This window comes from Melanerpes formicivorus, unplaced genomic scaffold (genome assembly GCF_026170545.1).
Source record: "Melanerpes formicivorus ecotype bairdi unplaced genomic scaffold, bMelFor1.0.p_v2 SCAF_676, whole genome shotgun sequence".
Classification (NCBI taxonomy): domain Eukaryota; kingdom Metazoa; phylum Chordata; class Aves; order Piciformes; family Picidae; genus Melanerpes; species Melanerpes formicivorus.
Window position 1 is genome coordinate 75,266 of NW_027143028.1, and position 18,681 is coordinate 93,946.

At 58.1% G+C, this 18,681-nt stretch overlaps 2 long non-coding RNA genes across 12 annotated transcripts; both read right to left on the bottom strand.

Annotated features, from left to right (window-relative positions):
• Positions 1-3,628: 3,628 nt before the first annotated feature.
• Positions 3,629-6,881, bottom strand: LOC137460608 (uncharacterized). Of its 10 annotated transcripts, XR_010992946.1 has the most exons (6): positions 6,521-6,881; positions 6,140-6,284; positions 5,537-5,630; positions 4,925-5,402; positions 4,724-4,824; positions 3,629-4,277 (listed from the first exon to the last, which is right to left on the bottom strand). It is a non-coding gene; the product is annotated as an uncharacterized lncRNA (long non-coding RNA). The 10 variants fall into 10 exon arrangements; XR_010992948.1 differs by having other exon boundaries at positions 4,724-5,402; positions 6,196-6,284; XR_010992947.1 differs by having other exon boundaries at positions 4,724-5,402; positions 5,537-5,626; positions 6,181-6,284.
• A 636-nt stretch (positions 6,882-7,517) lies between these two features.
• On the bottom strand, positions 7,518-14,587 carry LOC137460611 (uncharacterized). Of its 2 annotated transcripts, XR_010992954.1 has the most exons (6): positions 14,506-14,587; positions 13,746-13,911; positions 12,434-12,512; positions 10,531-10,692; positions 10,359-10,437; positions 7,518-8,139 (listed from the first exon to the last, which is right to left on the bottom strand). It is a non-coding gene; the product is annotated as an uncharacterized lncRNA (long non-coding RNA). The 2 variants fall into 2 exon arrangements; XR_010992953.1 differs by lacking the exon at positions 14,506-14,587 and having other exon boundaries at positions 13,746-14,065.
• Positions 14,588-18,681: the final 4,094 nt, after the last annotated feature.

Genomic DNA, 18,681 nt, shown 5'->3' on the forward strand with positions numbered 1-18,681 from the left:
CAGGACCCCTTGCCCCGCCAAAGGACGGCGGTACGCAGGCACCCTGGGGCACAGAACGGCGTCAGGCGCCGAATCAGGGCTCTCCGCGACCGCTCCGGCTCCAAAGCTGCTCAGCAGGGCGCCCGCCCCCCCGGCCAGAAAAGCGAGGGGCAGCCCGCGAGGAGGGCGCGTGCGCGGGACCGGACCCGCTGCGGCGCAGGCGCCGTATCCATAGCGACCACCGGGACGCTGCTCCCCTGGCGCCAGCAGAGCCGGGCTAGGGCGCAGGCGCCGGATCCATAGCGACGCTCGAGTCAAGCTCTCCGCTCTCCCCCTAAGAATTTTCGAGCATTCAGCGCAGTTAGGCTGCACAAATTAGCTCCCCCAGGGCGGCACACGCCGCGGCACGGCTGCACTGCCGGCCATTACACACCGGGTGGCAGCATTGAGCTCCCCCGGGGCGGCACACGCCGCGGCACGGCTGCACTGCCGGCCGTTACACACAGGGAGGCAGCATTGAGCTCCCCCAGAGCGGCACACGCCGCGGCACGGCTGCACTGCCGGCCGTTACACACGGGTGGCAGCACTGAGCACCTCCCTGGGCGTGGGCAGCAGCCGGGCCCCCACGTAGCTTTTATTTTCCAATGCTAAAAGCCTTTTAGAAGCAGAGAGGGCAGACAGGGGTCGTTTCCAAAGCTTTCTTACGCACCAGTCACTCCAAGCCCTCCCTCTCCAGCTGCAAACCAGAGGTTTGCCTCCGCCTCGCCTCACCCCAGTACTTACACTTTTAAAGATAGTGTGGTCCCCTCGGAGAATTTTCAGCACTTTAGAGGGGGGCCCCCAGCCCTCGCTCACCTGCTCCTCTGCTGCAGCAGCCCCCTGCCCCACGTGGCAGAACCAGCCCACCCACAATCCCCCCACTCCCTTTGATTCACCCCCAAACAGGCACAAAATAAAGCAAACTGCCCAGCCAGCACCTCCTGCCTTTCACAGCAAGGACTGAACATTGCAGCTTTGGCCAAGACTATCAGCCCAAAGGAAGGCCTGGCCCCTGAGGAGCTAAATGCAAGTGAACCATCTGACACCACCACAGTCCTGTGAATGTTGCAAAGGAGTAGTGCATGCAGTATAATAATTGGAAAGTTAAGGGCTGCTCAAGCTTTACACAAAGTATCCTATTCAGTTTTGGGTTCCACTTAACACAAAGTAAAAGTATAAAAGGTCAGAGGGAAAGCCAACTCTACCTCTGAACTACAGCAAGAAATACTGGAATCAAGGGGCCCTTTCTTCTGCTACTAATAGATGAAGAGAACATGAAAACTGATGGGCTAAACCAACAGGGCAAGATTAGAATAACTAGTAGAGAGAACGGAAGATACAAAGCTTCAACTACATCTGTTTAGCAACGACTCCTACCAGATAACTTCCATGCCATAACTTTGCTGAATTCAAACAAGCCAGCTGGTGAAGCGTCTCGCTTACAGGCAGCCGACGAGGAGACGTGCAGAAGGCAGAGGTGAGGGAACAAGTCCTGAGCTTTGCTGCAGGCTGTCCTGCGGCTTCCCCTACCGACTCTTTCCCGTACACCACCGCAGAAGGAGTTGGGTGAATTTTGTCTCAAACCCATTAAACCCTTTGGTGGTTTCAGCTTCCCGAGGATATGTCGGCACAAGTCCTTGTCGGGGCACGGTTGAGGCAGCAGCCGCCATCCCCGCACAGCCCCACCGGCCAAGCCCGGACACGCCCCCCCTCCCCCCCGCAAAAGCCCGCGCTGCCCCGCCGGTGGCCACCCCCCCAAGCCCCGCGCAGCTCCAGCGGCTGCTATAGAGAAACCCCACAAAGCAGCAGAGACTGGCACTGACCTGGGACACAGCGGAGGAGCTCCAACCTCTACCAGCCACAACCCTGCACTGAGCCATGTTAAAGCATCTGGCTCCATGTTGTTGAGGGCGGTGCCATGCTGGGGGGGTGGGGTTCAGGCTGGGGGGCGGCGACACGCCGGGGGGGGGCGGCGACACGCCGGGGGGGGCGGCGACACGCCGGGGGGGGCGGCGACACGCCGGGGGGGGCGGCGACACGCCGGGGGGGGGCGGCGACACGCCGGGGGGGGCGGCGACACGCCGGGGGGGGCGGCGACACGCCGGGGGGGGGCGGCGACACGCCGGGGGGGGCGGCGACACGCCGGGGGGGGGCGGCGACACGCCGGGGGGGGGCGGCGACACGCCGGGGGGGGCGGCGACACGCCGGGGGGGGCGGCGACACGCCGGGGGGGGGCGGCGACACGCCGGGGGGGGCGGCGACACGCCGGGGGGGGCGGCGACACGCCGGGGGGGGCGGCGACACGCCGGGGGGGGCGGCGACACGCCGGGGGGGGGCGGCGACACGCCGGGGGGGGGCGGCGACACGCCGGGGGGGGGCGGCGACACGCCGGGGGGGGGCGGCGACACGCCGGGGGGGGGCGGCGACACGCCGGGGGGGGGCGGCGACACGCCGGGGGGGGCGGCGACACGCCGTGGGGGGCGGCGACACGCCGTGGGGGGCGGCGACACGCCGTGGGGGGCGGCGACACGCCGTGGGGGGCGGCGACACGCCGTGGGGGGCGGCGACACGCCGTGGGGGGCGGCGACACGCCGGGGGGGGGCGGCGACACGCCGGGGGGGGGCGGCGACACGCCGGGGGGGGGCGGCGACACGCCGGGGGGGGGCGGCGACACGCCGGGGGGGGCGGCGACACGCCGGGGGGGGGCGGCGACACGCCGGGGGGGGGCGGCGACACGCCGGGGGGGGCGGCGACACGCCCGGGGGGGGCGGTGCCTGCGTTGTCACCTCACGCTCAGCTTCCCATGGGTTTTATTCCCCTCCAAGACAACACGTTGAGTTCTGAGCAGCTGAGGAGCCCTGGGGAACACCTGTACAGAAACGTTCCTCCAAGAGCTGTCAGAAAAACGTTCGTTCCGCCAGCACTGCCGGCCGTTACACACCGGATGGCAGCATTGAGCTCCCCCGGGGCGGCACACGCCGCGGCACGGCTGCACTGCCGGCCGTTACACACCGGGTGGCAGCACTGAGCTCCCCCGGGGCGGCACACGCCGCGGCACGGCTGCACTGCCGGCCGTTACACACCGGGTGGCAGCACTGAGCACCTCCCTGGGCGTGGGCAGCAGCCGGGCCCCCACATGGCTTTTATTTTCCAATGCTAAAAGCCTTTTAGAAGCAGAGAGGGCAGACAGGGGTCGTTTCCAAAGCTTTCTTACGCACCAGTCACTCCAAGCCCTCCCTCTCCAGCTGCAAACCAGAGGTTTGCCTCCGCCTCGCCTCACCCCAGTGCTTACACTTTTAAAGATAGTGTGGTCCCCTCGGAGAATTTTCAGCACTTTAGGGGGGGGCCCCCAGCCCTCGCTCACCTGGTCCTCTGCTGCAGCAGCCCCCTGCCTCACGTGGCAGAACCAGCCCACCCACAATCCCCCCACTCCCTTTGATTCACCCCCAAAAAGGCACAAAATAAAGCAAACTGCCCAGCCAGCACCTCCTGCCTTTCACAGCAAGGACTGAACATTGCAGCTTTGGCCAAGACTATCAGCCCAAAGGAAGGCCTGGCCCCTGAGGAGCTAAATGCAAGTGAACCATCTGACACCACCACAGTCCTGTGAATGTTGCAAAGCAGTAGTGCATGCAGTATAATAATTCGAAAGTTAAGGGCTGCTCAAGCTTTACACAAAGTATCCTATTCAGTTTTGGGTTCCACTTAACACAAAGTAAAAGTGTAAAAGGTCAGAGGGAAAGCCAACTCTACCTCTGAACTACAGCAAGAAATACTGGAATCAAGGGGCCCTTTCTTCTGCTATTAATAGATGAAGAGAACATGAAAACTGATGGGCTAAACCAACAGGGCAAGATTAGAGTAACTAGTAGAGAGAACGGAAGATACAAAGCTTCAACTGCATCTGTTTAGCAACGACTCCTACCAGATAACTTCCATGCCATAACTTTGCTGATTTCAAACAAGCCAGCTGGTGAAGCGTCTCGCTTACAGGCAGCCGACGAGGAGACGTGCAGAAGGCAGAGGCGAGGGAGCAAGTCCTGAGCTTTGCTGCAGGCTGTCCTGCGGCTTCCCCTACCGACTCTTTCCCGTACACCACCGCAGAATGAGTTGGGTGAATTTTGTCTCAAACCGGCTCCTAAGACAACCTCCGCTTTTTCCCTGGGTGCCTACGTGGGTGTTGCTTCATCTTTCCCTCACGCTCGGTACGGCATTCGGGTGCAGAGCAAGGCTCCGGACAGCCAAACCGAACTCCTGTGCTGAAGAAAAGGAAGCGGAAGCACAGGCTGAGCCCCTGAGCTCTAAACATTCACTGAGCCCCAGGAAATGCCTGCATGTGCTGGCTGCTGCCACCTCCTCGTTGCCCCGGGCCTGCTCATTGGAGGCTGCCTGGCAAAAGCACCTGCCCCCACTTTCCTCGGCGTTCTTTGAATACCCAGGTTGGAAACCTAAGAGGTAGCGCACTAATTGGAAAGCATGTTCCAGCGGGCGTGGCTGGAGGCTGGGCGCTGATGTCTTCCTGCCCTGCCAACTTAGCATGGTGAACCAAAGCTCTTCAGCTTTTTCTAGGGGTGGAAACACAACAGGACAAACTTTGTTTCTCAGGTAACAAGGCACAAAACTCATTAATGGGTTTCTAGGCCAGAATCAACACCTACCCCTAACCTGAAACCCTTCTGGTTGCTTCTGCCTGTCAGCACAGTACCTCTGCGTCTCTCTGGGAGAGATTCCAATGGCTCAGGAGCAGATGATGTTTCCCACTGGAACGATCCCACTCTTAGTCACGCAGCAAAGATCCCCTCTATGCTGGAAATACATATTCTAATAGGGTAACCCATGGTGAAGAGGAAACACTGCCATTTGGCAATGTTGATTTACCTTCTGGGATTTACTACACCAAAATCACCTTGCAGTTGGTGCATTTCTTGCTGGCAATCAAGCAATCTCTTCCATCTGTTGCTCTCATTGTTTTGTTTCAGCTTTCTGAGCCTGTGTCGGTACAAGTCCTTCTCAGGGCACCGCAAACAGAGACAGACAAAGCTTCCTTTTCTCCAACAGTTCCAGGAAGATTTCCGGCACTCCTAGGCGAGCACCGACAGAGTGACGGCTGTGAGGTGACATCAGCCTGGCACTGGAGCTGGGCATTCTGAGCAGATGAGGAACCCTGGGCAGCACCTGCAGAGAAATCTTGGTTCCTCTGCAGAGAAGCACTGGCCTTAGAGACAAAGCTGTCTTTGATCTGGGCACCAGCTGCAGCTCTCAGCAGTACCCAGCTGCAGAGCAATGGCCTGAACCTTCATCCTGATCCAGGTGGAGAGAGACCTGCCAGGAGCACAGCTTCTCTGCTCCGGTTGCAGCATCCCCAGGGGCCGAGCGCAGCCTTGCTGTTAGTGAGGAACACAGCCCCTGTGAGAAGCTTCTGGGGTCAGGGGACAAACAAGAGGTTTTCCACACTGGAAACAAGGGAAGTCTCTTTGCCACCCCCATTATACCCATCAGAGGACTTCTGCTTGCTTACCTACCTGCTCGGTTGGAGTCTACACTGGCAGAAGTTTCAGCTCCTCGGTAAAAGCGTGGACTCAGCAATTTCCTTTTCAGCCTTTTCTTCCTGACTGACAGAGATCAAACCCTACCTGGAGCCCACACAAGCCAAGCAGGAGATCCCCTGCTAGGCTGGCAGGGCGAGGCTGTACCGTCGCAGCAGCCGTAGCCCTTGTGCCGAAACAACAGGGACTCCGTAGCCCCCCATAGCAATCCGGCTGCCCTCCTCGAGCCCCGCCCCCTTCCATAGCCATCCTATTATCACCCTCCAGCCCCGCCTCCAGTCCTCCTGCCCCGCCTCCTGCAACCTCCCTCAGCCCTTTCCCCGCCCCCTCCACGGCCCTCCTATTTCACTCAAACCCCGCCCCCCTGTGACGCAGATGCCCTCTCGTTCCCGCCCCCTCCCCTAGCCATCCTATTGCCGCCCTCTAGCCCCGCCTCCAGTCCTCCAGCCCCGCCCCCCATAGCCAGCCTACTGTCTTCCTCAAGCGCCCCCTCCAGTGACGTAACCTGCGCGCTCTTCTCCGCCCCCCCTCCCCTCTAGCTCCCTTCCCACCCCTTCCCTTTCCTATCCCCTCACAGCGCCGCCGCCGCTTTCTCTGCTCCCCGCCCCTCCTTTACTCGGCCCCTAATCACGTGACGATCGCTGGGCGAATCTGGGTGCTGCGGGGTTCACCCTGGGATCGCTGGGCGAGTCTGGGGGCAGTGGGGTCAGCCCGCTACAGCTGGGAGAGACAGGAGAACAGCTCGTGAACTGGGAGCAGACTGCTCCCGACCGCGGCAAATCGACACCCATCCCCCCCCCCCCCCCGCCGCTGGTGTTTCTCGGGCCCCCCCCTCGCTGCTGCCCACCCTCAGACCCATAGCAGAGTCCTGCAGCAGGCACAGAGCAACTCCAGAGAGCAGCAGAGTCTACACTGAGCTGATGCGGAGCGGAGAAAGCAGAGGGGACGATAGTTACGCTGGCTAGGTCGGAGCCGAGGGGGCGACGGCGGCGCCATCTTGGGAACGGCAGGCGCTGTCACGTGGAGTGCGACGCCATCTTGGGAAGGGCAAGCGCTGTCACGGGGAGGGCGACGCCATCTTGGGAAGGGCAGGCGCTGTCACGGGGAGGGCGACGCCATCTTGGGAAGGGCAGGCGCTGTCACGGGGAGGGCGACGCCGTCTTGGTGCCCTCACTTCCGTCTACATGCCCCCAGACCTCCTTTGTCACCCTCTAAGGCCCTTGAGGTGCTCGCAGCTCGCCTTGAGATGCCGGGGGAGATGTGGCTGGGGGGTCCTGGGACTGCAGGACACCCAATACCGGAGTGAGACCACCCCAATCCTGCGGGACCCCAAAACCTGGAACCCCCCAGAGACCTCTAACACAACACCACCACTCCCCGCCCCCTCAGCTGCTTCAGGACCCTCCAGAGACCCCCCCGGACACCCTCCAGAGGCCGCCAGACACCTCTCGATGCCCACAAAGCCCCTCTAGACGCCCCAGAATACCTCTCTGCGCCTCCCTGCAGAGGCCACTCACACCCTTGGCAGCAGGCGACAGCAAGCAGTACCTGGCCGTGCCCACAAGGTGGGAGCAGTGAGCAGAAGAGTCAGCGGCGCTAGGGACACCGAGACTCCAGCAATGCCACACAGCAACCCACACGCTGTGGGGACCTGACACAGAGACCCCGAAACCACACTGAGGCACAGACCCCCCCACTCCTCCGTGACCCTCCAGACATGACCCAGGAGCCCCTCCAGAGGTCCCCAGACACCTCTAGATGCTCCCAGAACCCTTCACATGCCCCCAAATTCCCCTTTCATACCCCCAAGCCCACTTCAGATGACAGCAGACCCTCCTTAACAGGCCCCCAGCGCTCAGCAGGTCCGGTGCTGCTGTGCCTCGGGAGCAGATCAGCTGGTCTCCCTGCAGAGCTTTTTCCAGTCAATGAAAAACAGCACACCACACACACACATGAAAGACAATCCACTGTTTTAATTGAGAGACAGTTGCTATTTCTGCTTCAAACCACACCCCACACCCCCCCGTGGCTCTGCTCAGGATGTGCTTTTCTCCTCTAGAAGCCTTTCTACAGAACAGAGGGGGGTCACGTCAAGGCCTTTCTGCACACAAATCACTGCCCTTCTGCAATCTCTCAATAAGCAGCACCGCTGTTCCTCTGCTGGAACACCTCACACTCACTCTTACACTTGCCCGGGGCTTTCCCTCCCCTCCAAGAACGTCCTGGCATTTCAAACATTTGGCATTTCAGGTCTGCAAGCAGCCTTTGTGGGAGGCTGCCCTCACCCCTCCCTCACTGCTCCTCTGCTGTATCCTCGCCCACCCCCCTGTGGCATCACAGAAGGAAAGACAGCCGAGCAGCTACGCTCCTGTTCTTTTTATCACCCCGAGCCGGGGACAGCCTTCTGGGCAAGGTTTGCAGCTTCAGCACACAGCTGAGCTTTGCTCTCACCCATTAAACCCTGTGGTGGTTTCAGCTTCCCGAGGATGTGTCGGCACAAGTCCTTGTCGGGGCACCGCAAACAGGGAGAGACAAAGCTCCGAGATCCAGGAAGAGGATGGCTGAGCAGACACTTCTAAAGAGAGAAACTTCATCAGCTGAACCTCACACTTCTCCCAGCTTTGCAACAGCAAAGAACTTTGTGAACAACACAGTGGTGCTCCTAAGGAGGTCACCAGCTTGCAAGTTACAGGAGAAATAAAAACCTTTTTATTACAGAAGCACTGGCAAAAATTTACGGACAGGAACAGCAGACGAGGAAATTCTGCGATTGAGCTAACGACAGACATCAGGCCTAGGATCTGGCTACCCTGACAAAGGATGCCAACAGGACAGAGTGAGGCCTCAGCAGCACCCCCAAAAAGCCCCACAGAGAGCCACAGGCTCTGGCCCATGCCCCACCTACGGGCCGGCCCTCCTGGCAGCAGCGCAACACCACCTCTTCAGGAGCCCAGGGACTGACCTCAGCCCCCTAAGGGCCAGGCAAGGTTGGTTCCTGTTAGCTGCCTAAAGCAGCCTCCCCAGCCCTGCTTCCAGGGACCTTGGGCTGCTGCTGGGGACAGAAGGGGGATGGAGGGCTCCACAACTCGTCACACAGACCCCGAGTACAGGGCTGTTAAGCTGACAGGGTGCCAAGGGAACAGGCTGCCATGAAGGCACAGACCCAGGCCCTGAACTACAGGGTGGTCACCTTGCCGCAGCAACACGACTGAGCGGCTCCGCTGTGTCCGACAAATAAAAGGAGGAAGTTCCACAGGAACAGAAGGGAAAACCTTTTCACTGTGTGTGCCAGAGCCCTGGAGCAGGCTGCCCAGAGAGTTAGTGGAGTCTCTGGAGACATTCAAAACCTGCCCCAGGTGATCCTGCACTGGCACAGGGGTTGGACCGGATGCTATTTTGGGGTCCCTTCCAGCCCCTAACACTCAGTGATTCTGTGATTAGCTATGCTGGTGACAGAGTCTCACTGAGTGCTCTTTAAAATGGTTTTCTTTTCTTTCAGCCTAGGAGTTTCATATTTAAATAGACCTTCTGCTCTGTCTTCCCCCTTCCTTCTTCCATCTTGCGTCTAAACACTAGGAGAGCTTGATGAGCTGTATCCTGGGCGTCCCAACGTAACACATCTCAACTGCATACATGGATTTTGTAATCTTTTGCCCCATTGCTCGCACAGGGTGGATTAAGTTCATTACTTAGAGCTTGTCAGGACAGCTGTTGAAGTGTCCTGTGCAATGCAGGAGGAGTTGAATCCCATAGGAAACCACATTACTGTGCTTTGTCAGCCTGGTTATGGTCAGAAACCTCCTTCATTTTTTTTTCTCTTAAACAGATATATCACATGAGTCCCCAGAATTAATTTGCCTCTTCTCATAATTATTTCTTTAAAACTGTCTTAGAAGTGTCTCTGTCCTTCCCTCTCTCTAGATACTGGCCTCCTGAGCCCATGGCAGACTTGCACAGAGCTACTGCGAGCACCACTCTGCACGGCCTCTGGGGGGCTTTCAAGCACAGGCACCCCAGGAGAATCCAAACCTAACCTTGCAGCTGGCCTTAGAGCTCCTCTTTGGAAAACTGTCGCTGCCAGGGCCCACAAACCCAACATCCTCTGTCAGCAACCTGGATGTAAGAGCTGAAAAGTGTCAACAGAAATTGTACTTGGACACCTCAGGAAGATCCTTCAATGAAAGAGCTGGCTCCTCCTGAAGGGCAAGTATGAATGGAGCTCTCAAAGTACCACACTTCAGAGCCTCCTGCTTGCTAGCACTAAGACAATTGTTCATGTAGAACGACTGGCCACTCACTTCAACAAACCCCACAGAACTGGCTCCTATCAACTCTCCAGAAGACACTGCTGCACTAGCTTGGCTGCCTGGCCGGCTCAGTTCAGGTGGCTTAGGATCTCACAGAGGGTACCACATGAACTGAGGGGACTGCAGTCTTTGCAGCTTCAGCTTTCCTTCTCTGCTACTTCTTTTTTCAGATGGATTTTTTTTCAAAGGGACTGCTGGACAGCAGAACAGGATGGATGGCTGGGCCCCAAGAGCGGTGGGGAACAGAGTTAAACCCAGCCGGTGGCCGGCCGGGCACAAGTGGTGTTCCCCAGCACACAGAGGTGAGAGAGTGAGTCCAGAGAAGGGCCACAAAGCTGGTGAGGGGTCTGGATAACAAGCCTTAGGAGGAGTGGCTGAAGGAACTGGGACTGTTTAATCTGCAGAAGAGGAAGCTGAGGGAATTAAGGTATGGTCTGGCTTCAGCTCTCAACTAGTTCCACGTTGAGCAAGGACAGCTTGTACTCACAGAAGGCACTGGCTGCTTGGGTTCAAGGTTCCTGCAGAGCTCAGGCTATCTCTCTTCATTAGTGAGGTCGTCCTGTCACCTAGGCAGAGAGAAGAAAATGCAGCTATGAAATTAGACCACTGGAATCGTGAGACTCGTTCTGTGTGCAACTCCAGGAGAATCCAAACCTAACCTTGGAGCTGCCCTGAAGAGCTCCTCTTTGGAAAAGTCTCGCTGCCGGGCCCCACAAACCCCACACCCTCTGTCAGCAAACCGGATGTACGAGCTGAAGAGTGTCGACAGAAACTGTACGTGGACAGCTCAGGAAGATCCTGCCAGTCCCAGCACACCAGACCTGGAATGATCAAAGAAAGTCCCTTAACAACTGTCTGTGTGTCTGCTCATAGCTTGAGGAGAACCCCCCAACTCCTTCAGGACCCCCCCAGATTCCCCAACTTAGATGCCCACAAAACCCCTTTGGAGGCACCCAAACCCCCCACCTGATACACCCAGCTCCGTTTTAGGTACCCCCAGACGCTTCTAATGTCCCCAGACCCGCTGGTGGACCAGCCCAGAACCCCCTAACACTATCACAGACCCTTTCAGGGGGCTCCACACCCCTTCTAGATGCCCACAAAACCCCTTCACATGACAAAAGAAACCTTTACCTGCCTCCAAACCCCATTTGGGGGCCACTCAGACCCCTTAGCAGCGGGTGGCAGCAACCAAGTCCGTTGCTCTCACCAATTAAACCTGGATGTTAGGAAGAAGGTCTTCATAGAATAGAATAGAGCAGGGTGAAAGAGAGATTGGCCTTTGGAATGTGCTGCCCAGGGAGGTGGTGGAGTCACCATCACTGGAAGTGTTTACAAAGAGACTGGATGAGGCACTCAGTGCCGTGGTTTAGTTGATTAGATGGTGATGGAATGGAATGGACCGGACCAGGTTGGAAGAGACCTTCAAGATCATCGTGTCCAACCTATCATCCAACACCACCTAATCAACTAAACCATGCAACCAAGCACCCTATCCAGTCTCCTCCTGAGCACCTCCAAAGATGGTGACTCCACCACCTCCCTGGGCAGCCCATTCCAATGGGCAATCACTCTCTCTGTGCAGAACCTCTTCCTAACCTCTAGCCTAAACCTCCCCTGGCACAGCTTGAGACTGTGTCCTCTTGTTCTGGTGCTGCTTGCCTGGAAGAAGAGACCAACCCCCACCTGGCTACAACCTCCCTTCAGGGAGTCGTAGAAAGCAAGAAGGTCTCCCCTGAGCCTGCTCTTCTCCAGGCTAAGCAACCCCAGCTCCCTCAGCCTCTCCTCACAGGCCTGTGCTCCAAACCCCTCCCCAGCTTTGTTGCCCTTCTCCGGACACCTTCCAGCAACTCAACGTCTTGCTTAAACGGAGGGGCCCAGAACTGGACACGGGACTCAAGGTGTGCCCTAACCAGTGCCAAGTGCAGGGGCAGAATGACCTCCCTGCTCCTGCTGGCCACTCTGATCCTGATATCGGCCTGGTTGCCAGTGGCCTTCTTGGCCACCCGTGCACGCTGCTGGTCACGACCAGAAGACAGGGATCAGAAGAGTCTTTGGCCAAGCTGTAAACCTCTTCCTAACATTCAGCCTAAACCTCCCCTGGCACAGCTTGAGACTGTGTCCTCTTGTTCTGGCGCTGCTTGCCTGGGAGAAGAGACCAACCCCCACCCGGCTACAACCAGAACTGAGGGGACTGCAATCCTTGCAGCTTCAGCTTTCCTTCTCTGCTACTTCTTTTTTCAGATGGATTTTTTTTCAAAGGGACTGCTGGACAGCAGAACAGGATGGATGGCTGGGCCCCAAGAGCGGTGGGGAACAGAGTTAAACCCAGCCGGTGGCCGGCCGGGCACAAGTGGTGTTCCCCAGGACACCCCTTGTGAGAGAGTGAGTCCAGAGAAGGGCCACAAAGCTGGTGAGGGGTCTGGATAACAAGTCTTATGAGGAGTGGCTGAAGGAACTGGGACTGTTTAATCTGCAGAAGAGGAAGCTGAGGGAATTAAGGTATGGTCTGGCTTCAGCTCTCAACTACCTCCACGTTGAACAAGGACAGCTTGTACTCACAGAAGGCACTGGCTGCTTGGGTTCAAGGTTCCTGCAGAGCTCAGGCTATCTCTCTTCATTAGTGAGGTCGTCCTGTCACCTAGGCAGAGAGAAGAAAATGCAGCTATGAAATTAGACCACTGGAATCGTGAGACTCGTTCTGTGTGCGACTCCAGGAGAATCCAAACCTAACCTTGGAGCTGCCCTGAAGAGCTCCTCATAGCTTGAGGAGTACCAGAGCAGGAACAATTCCCAAAAGGTTTTCACTGCGTTCCTAGGGCACTTGAAGGATTGCCCTGGCTGTAGTTAATACCTAGAAATTGCTCTCAAAATCTTTGCAGCACAGCAAGGAAATTGAGGGATGGGAAGGCAATATGTACTTACACGTTAGGCAAGAATTGGCTTTGCAAACTAATCTCTCTAACTGTTGGATATGCACTGAACTTCCTCGAGGCCAAATGAGGACCCCTTTATTTGGGGAAGCCTCAATGAATTGGACTTGGGGGGCATCAGACTGGGTGACTACATCTGAGAGTAACTTCCACAAGTGTCAGCATGGGAAAGATAGCTCAGAAAGCCTGGGTCCAAAGTTTGACTTAAGAAAATATAGTATAGGAATATACTGTTGGCTGTGAGAAAGGGGGGAACTGATGAACAGAAAAGTCTCATTAACAGAACCACAGAGTTGACAAGAATTTTCCGCTTGTTAGCTGAAATGCTGGAACGCAGGGAGGGGGAGAGGGGCTGGCAGACAGCCTTTGGATAGAGAAGGAATAACAGGATTTGTCAGTGATTCACTTCTGTTAGTCTTGGACAAGATGCTCTTTTGGATAAGATAAAGGACACCTGCATGATATGTGTACTTCTGCTCTTTTAGATAGATAAGCTTTGTATAGATAGGCAGCATCTGGACCTCTGTCATTATAGACAGATAACTTTTTGTATAAAAGTTTGCCCAAACCTCTCTGAAGACACACAGCTCTTTTGAAATGATCCTACCTGTGTCAGGCGCCAGAATAGAAGCACGATACAAGAGACTTACTGAGTCTCTTGTGTGTCTTTCTCTAAGTCATTATCAACGCTGTTTGCAGCACAAACCCAAACCCAAACCCACCCCGAGACACCCCCAGCTCCCACGGGAGCCTGCAGAGACCTCCCAAAGGGTCCGTCGGAGGTGCCCAGCTGCCTCCCCACGACCCTTGACCCTTTCAGATGGCCCCACGAGAACTTTACGTATCCCCAGACCCTTTTAGGCGTCCCCAGACCTCCTCCGTCACCCCCAAAAGCCCTGCCGATGGCCCCAGACCACCTTCAGACGCCGGAAGGAACACACCTGGGAGTCCCGGGCCGGCAGCGACACCGGGACCGGACCCGCTGCGGCGCAGGCGCCGTATCCATAGGGACCACCGGGACGCTGCCCCCCTGGCGCGAGCAGAGCCGGGCTAGGGCGCAGGCGCCGGATCCATAGCGACGCTCGAGTCAAGCCCTCCGCTCTTCCCCTAAGAATTTTCGAGCAGTCAGCGCAGTTAGGCTGCAGAAATTAGCTCACCCAGGGCGGCACACGCCGCGGGACGGCTGCACTGCCGGCCATTACACACAGGGTTGAGCACTCACCTCCCACGGGGCGGTATACGCCGCGGCACGGCTGCACTGCCGGCCATTACACACCGGGTGGCAGCATTGAGCTCCCCCGGGGCGGCACACGCCGCGGCACGGCTGCACTGCCGGCCATTACACACCGGGTGGCAGCATTGAGCTCCCCCGGGGCGGCACACGCCGCGGGACGGCTGCACTGCCGGCCATTACACACAGGGTTGAGCACTCACCTCCCACGGGGCGGTATACGCCGCGGCACGGCTGCACTGCCGGCCATTACACACAGGGTGGCAGCATTGAGCTCCCACGGGGCCTCTGGGTACGGTTGAGGCAGCAGCCGCCACCCCCGCAGAGCCCCACCGGCCAAGCCCGGACACGCCCCCCTCCCCCCCGCAAAAGCCCCGCGCTGCCCCGCCGGTGGCCACCCCCCCAAGCCCCGCGCAGCTCCAGCGGCTGCTATAGAGAAACCCCACAAAGCAGCAGAGACTGGCACTGACCTGGGACACAGCAGAAGAGCTCCAACCTCTACCAGCCACAACCCTGCACTGAGCCATTTTAAAGCATCTGGCGCCATGTTGTTGAGGGCGGTGCCATGCTGGGGGGTGGGGTTCAGGCTGGGGGGCGGTGACACGCTGGGGGGGGCGGTGACACGCTGGAGGGGGGCGGTGCCACGCTGGGGGGGGCGGTGCCACGCTGGGGGGGGCGGTGCCACGCTGGGGGGGGCGGTGCCACGCTGGGGGGGGCGGTGCCACGCTGGGGGGGGGCGGTGCCACGCGGGGGGGGCGGTGCCACGCTGGGGGGGGCGGTGACACGCTGGGGGGGGCGGTGACACGCTGGGGGGGGCGGTGACACGCTGGGGGGGGCGGTGACACGCTGGGGGGGGCGGTGACACGCTGGGGGGGGCGGTGACACGCTGGGGGGGGCGGTGACACGCTGGGGGGGGGCGGTGACACGCTGGGGGGGGCGGTGACACGCTGGGGGGGGCGGTGACACGCTGGGGGGGGCGGTGACACGCTGGGGGGGGGCGGTGACACGCTGGGGGGGGGCGGTGACACGCTGGGGGGGGGCGGTGACACGCTGGGGGGGCGGTGACACGCTGGGGGGGCGGTGACACGCTGGGGGGCGGTGCCACGCTGGGGGGGGCGGTGCCACGCTGGGGGGGGCGGTGCCACGCTGGGGGGGGCGGTGCCACGCTGGGGGGGGCGGTGCCACGCTGGGGGGGCGGTGCCACGCTGGGGGGGGCGGTGCCTGCGTTGTGACCTCACGCTCAGCGTTCCATGGGTTTTATTCCCCTCCGAGACAACACGTTGAGTTCTGAGCAGCTGAGGAGCCCTGGGGAACACCTGTACAGAAACGTTCCTCCAAGAGCTGTCAGAAAAACGTTCGTTCCGCCAGCACTGCCGGCCGTTACACACCGGATGGCAGCATTGAGCTCCCCCGGGGCGGCACACGCCGCGGCACGGCTGCACTGCCGGCCGTTACACACAGGGTGGCAGCATTGAGCTCCCACGGGGCGGCACACGCCGCGGCACGGCTGCACTGCTGGCCGTTACACACCGGGTGGCAGCACTGAGCACCTCCCTGGGCGTGGGCAGCAGCCGGGCCCCCACGTGGCTTTTATTTTCCAATGCTAAAAGCCTTTTAGAAGCAGAGAGGGCAGACAGGGGTCGTTTCCAAAGCTTTCTTACGCACCAGTCACTCCAAGCCCTCCCTCTTCAGCTGCAAACCAGAGGTTTGCCTCCGCCTCGCCTCACCCCAGTACTTACACTTTTAAAGATAGTGTGGTCCCCTCGGAGAATTTTCAGCACTTTAGGGGGGGGCCCCCAGCCCTCGCTCACCTGCTCGTCTGCTGCAGCAGCCCCCTGCCCCACGTGGCAGAACCAGCCCACCCCCAATCCCCCCCACTCCCTTTGATTCGCCCCCAAAAAGGCACAAAATAAAGCAAACTTCCCCAGCCTTCCTGTAGCCCCCTTCAGATACTGGAAGGCCACAATTAGGTCACCTCGGAGCCCTCTCTTCTGCAGACTGAACAGCCCCAACTCCTTCAGTCTGCCCTCATAGGAGAGGTGCTCCAGCCCTCTGATCATCCTTGTGGCCCTTCTCTGGACACGTTCCAGCACCTCCACATCCCTCTTGTAATAGGGGCTCCAGAACTGGACACAGTACTCCAGGTGGGGTCTCACCAGGGCTGAGCAGAGGGGGAGGATCACCTCCCTCGACCTGCTAGCCACACTTCTCCTGATGCAGCCCAGGATCTGATTGGCTTTGCGGGCTGCAAGTGCACACTGAGAGCTCATGTTGAGCTTTTCGTCCACCAGCACCCCCAAGTCTCTCTCCTCAGGGCTACTTTCCAGCCAGTCACTGCCCAGCCTGGATTTGTGCCTGGGATTGCCTCGACCCAGATGCAGGACCCTGCACTTGCTCTTATTGAACTTCATGAGGTTGGCTTGTGCCCACCTCTCCAGCCTGTCCAGGTCCCTCTGGATGGCCTCCCTTCCCTCCAGCGTGTCTGCTGCACCACACAGCTTGGTGTCATCAGCAAACTTGCTGAGGGTGCACTCAATGCCACTGTCCATGTCACCCACAAAGATGTTGAACAAGACAGGTCCCAGGACTGATCCCTGAGGGACTCCGCTTGTCCCTGGCCTCCACTGGGACATGGAGCCATTGACAGCCACTCTTTGGGTGTGGCCATCAAGCCAGTTCCTTATCCATCTAGTGGTCACCCATCACACCCATGTGTCACCAGTTTGGAGACCAGGCTGTGGTGCGGGACAGTGTCGAAGGCTTTGCTCAGGTCCAGGTAAACGACATCAGTTGCTCGCCCCTCAGCTATTAATTTTGTCACCTGCTCATAGAAGGCCACCAGGTTGGTCAGGCAGGATTTGCCCTTGGCAAAGCCATGCTGACTGTTCCAAATCACCTCTTCACTATTCTTTTGAGCGAGTAGTGACTCCAGGAGGATCTGCTCCATGATCTTTCCAGGCACAGAGGTGAGAATGAGTGGCCTGGAGTTCCCCAGTTCCTCCTTCTTGCCCTTTTTGAAGATGGGGGCAATGTTTCCCCTTTTCCAGTCTGTGGGGACTGCCCCAGCTTGCCATGACTTTTGAAATATAATAGAGAGGGGTTTAGCAACCTCCTCTGCCAGTTCTCTCAGCACCCGTGGGTGTATCCCGTCGGGTCCCATGGACTTGAACACTTTCAGGTTCTTCAGATGATCACGAACCTGATCTGCACTTACAATGGGCAGTTCTTCCTCCCCGTCCCTGGCTTTGACTTCCATAACATCATGAGTGTGGCTAGAGGCCCTTGCAGTGAAGACTGAGGTAAAGAAGTTATTAAGCACCTCAGCCTTTTCCTCATCACTTGTGACCATGTCACCAGTTTCCTTTCTGAGGGGAACCTCCTCAGAAAGGAAACCTCCTGATGAACCTCCTGCCTTTCACAGCAAGGACTGAACATTGCAGCTTTGGCCAAGACTATCAGCCCAAAGGAAGGCCTGGCCCCTGAGGAGCTAAATGCAAGTGAACTATCTGACACCACCACAGTCCTGTGAATGTTGCAAAGCAGTAGTGCATGCGGTATAATAATTCGAAAGTTAAGGGCTGCTCAAGCTTTACACAAAGTATCCTATTCAGTTTTGGGTTCCACTTAACACAAAGTATAAAAGGTCAGAGGGAAAGCCAACTCTACCTCTGAACTACAGCAAGAAATACTGGAATCAAGGGGCCCTTTCTTCTGCTATTAATAGATGAAGAGAGCATGAAAACTGATGGGCTAAACCAACAGGGCAAGATTAGAGTAACTAGTAGAGAGAACGGAAGATACAAAGCTTCAACTACATCTGTTTAGCAACGACTCCTACCAGATAACTTCCATGCCATAACTTTGCTGAATAAAAACAAGCCAGCTGGTGAAGCGTCTCGCTTACAGGCAGCCGACGAGGAGACGTGCAGAAGGCAGAGGCGAGGGAACAAGTCCTGAGCTTTGCTGCAGGCTGTCCTGCGGCTTCCCCTACCGACTCTTTCCCGTACACCACCGCAGAAGGAGTTGGGTGAATTTTGTCTCAAACCGGCTCCTAAGACAACCTCCGCTTTTTCCCTGGGTGCCTACGTGGGTGTTGCTTCATCTTTCCCTCACGCTCGGTACGGCATTCGGGTGCAGAGCAAGGCTCCGGACAGCCAAACCGAACTCCTGTGCTGAAGAAAAGGAAGCGGAAGCACAGGCTGAGCCCCTGAGCTCTAAACATTCACTGAGCCCCAGGAAATGCCTGCATGTGCTGGCTGCTGCCACCTCCTCGTTGCCCCGGGCCTGCTCATTGGAGGCTGCCTGGCAAAAGCACCTGCCCCCACTTTCCTCGGCGTTCTTTGAATACCCAGGTTGGAAACCTAAGAGGTAGCGCACTAATTGGAAAGCATGTTCCAGCGGGCGTGGCTGGAGGCTGGGCGCTGATGTCTTCCTGCCCTGCCAACTTAGCATGGTGAACCAAAGCTCTTCAGCTTTTTCTAGGGGTGGAAACACAACAGGACAAACTTTGTTTCTCAGGTAACAAGGCACAAAACTCATTAAGGGGTTTCTAGGCCAGAATCAACACCTACCCCTAACCTGAAACCCTTCTGGTTGCTTCTGCCTGTCAGCACAGCAGCTCTGCGTCTCTCTGGGGGAGATTCCAA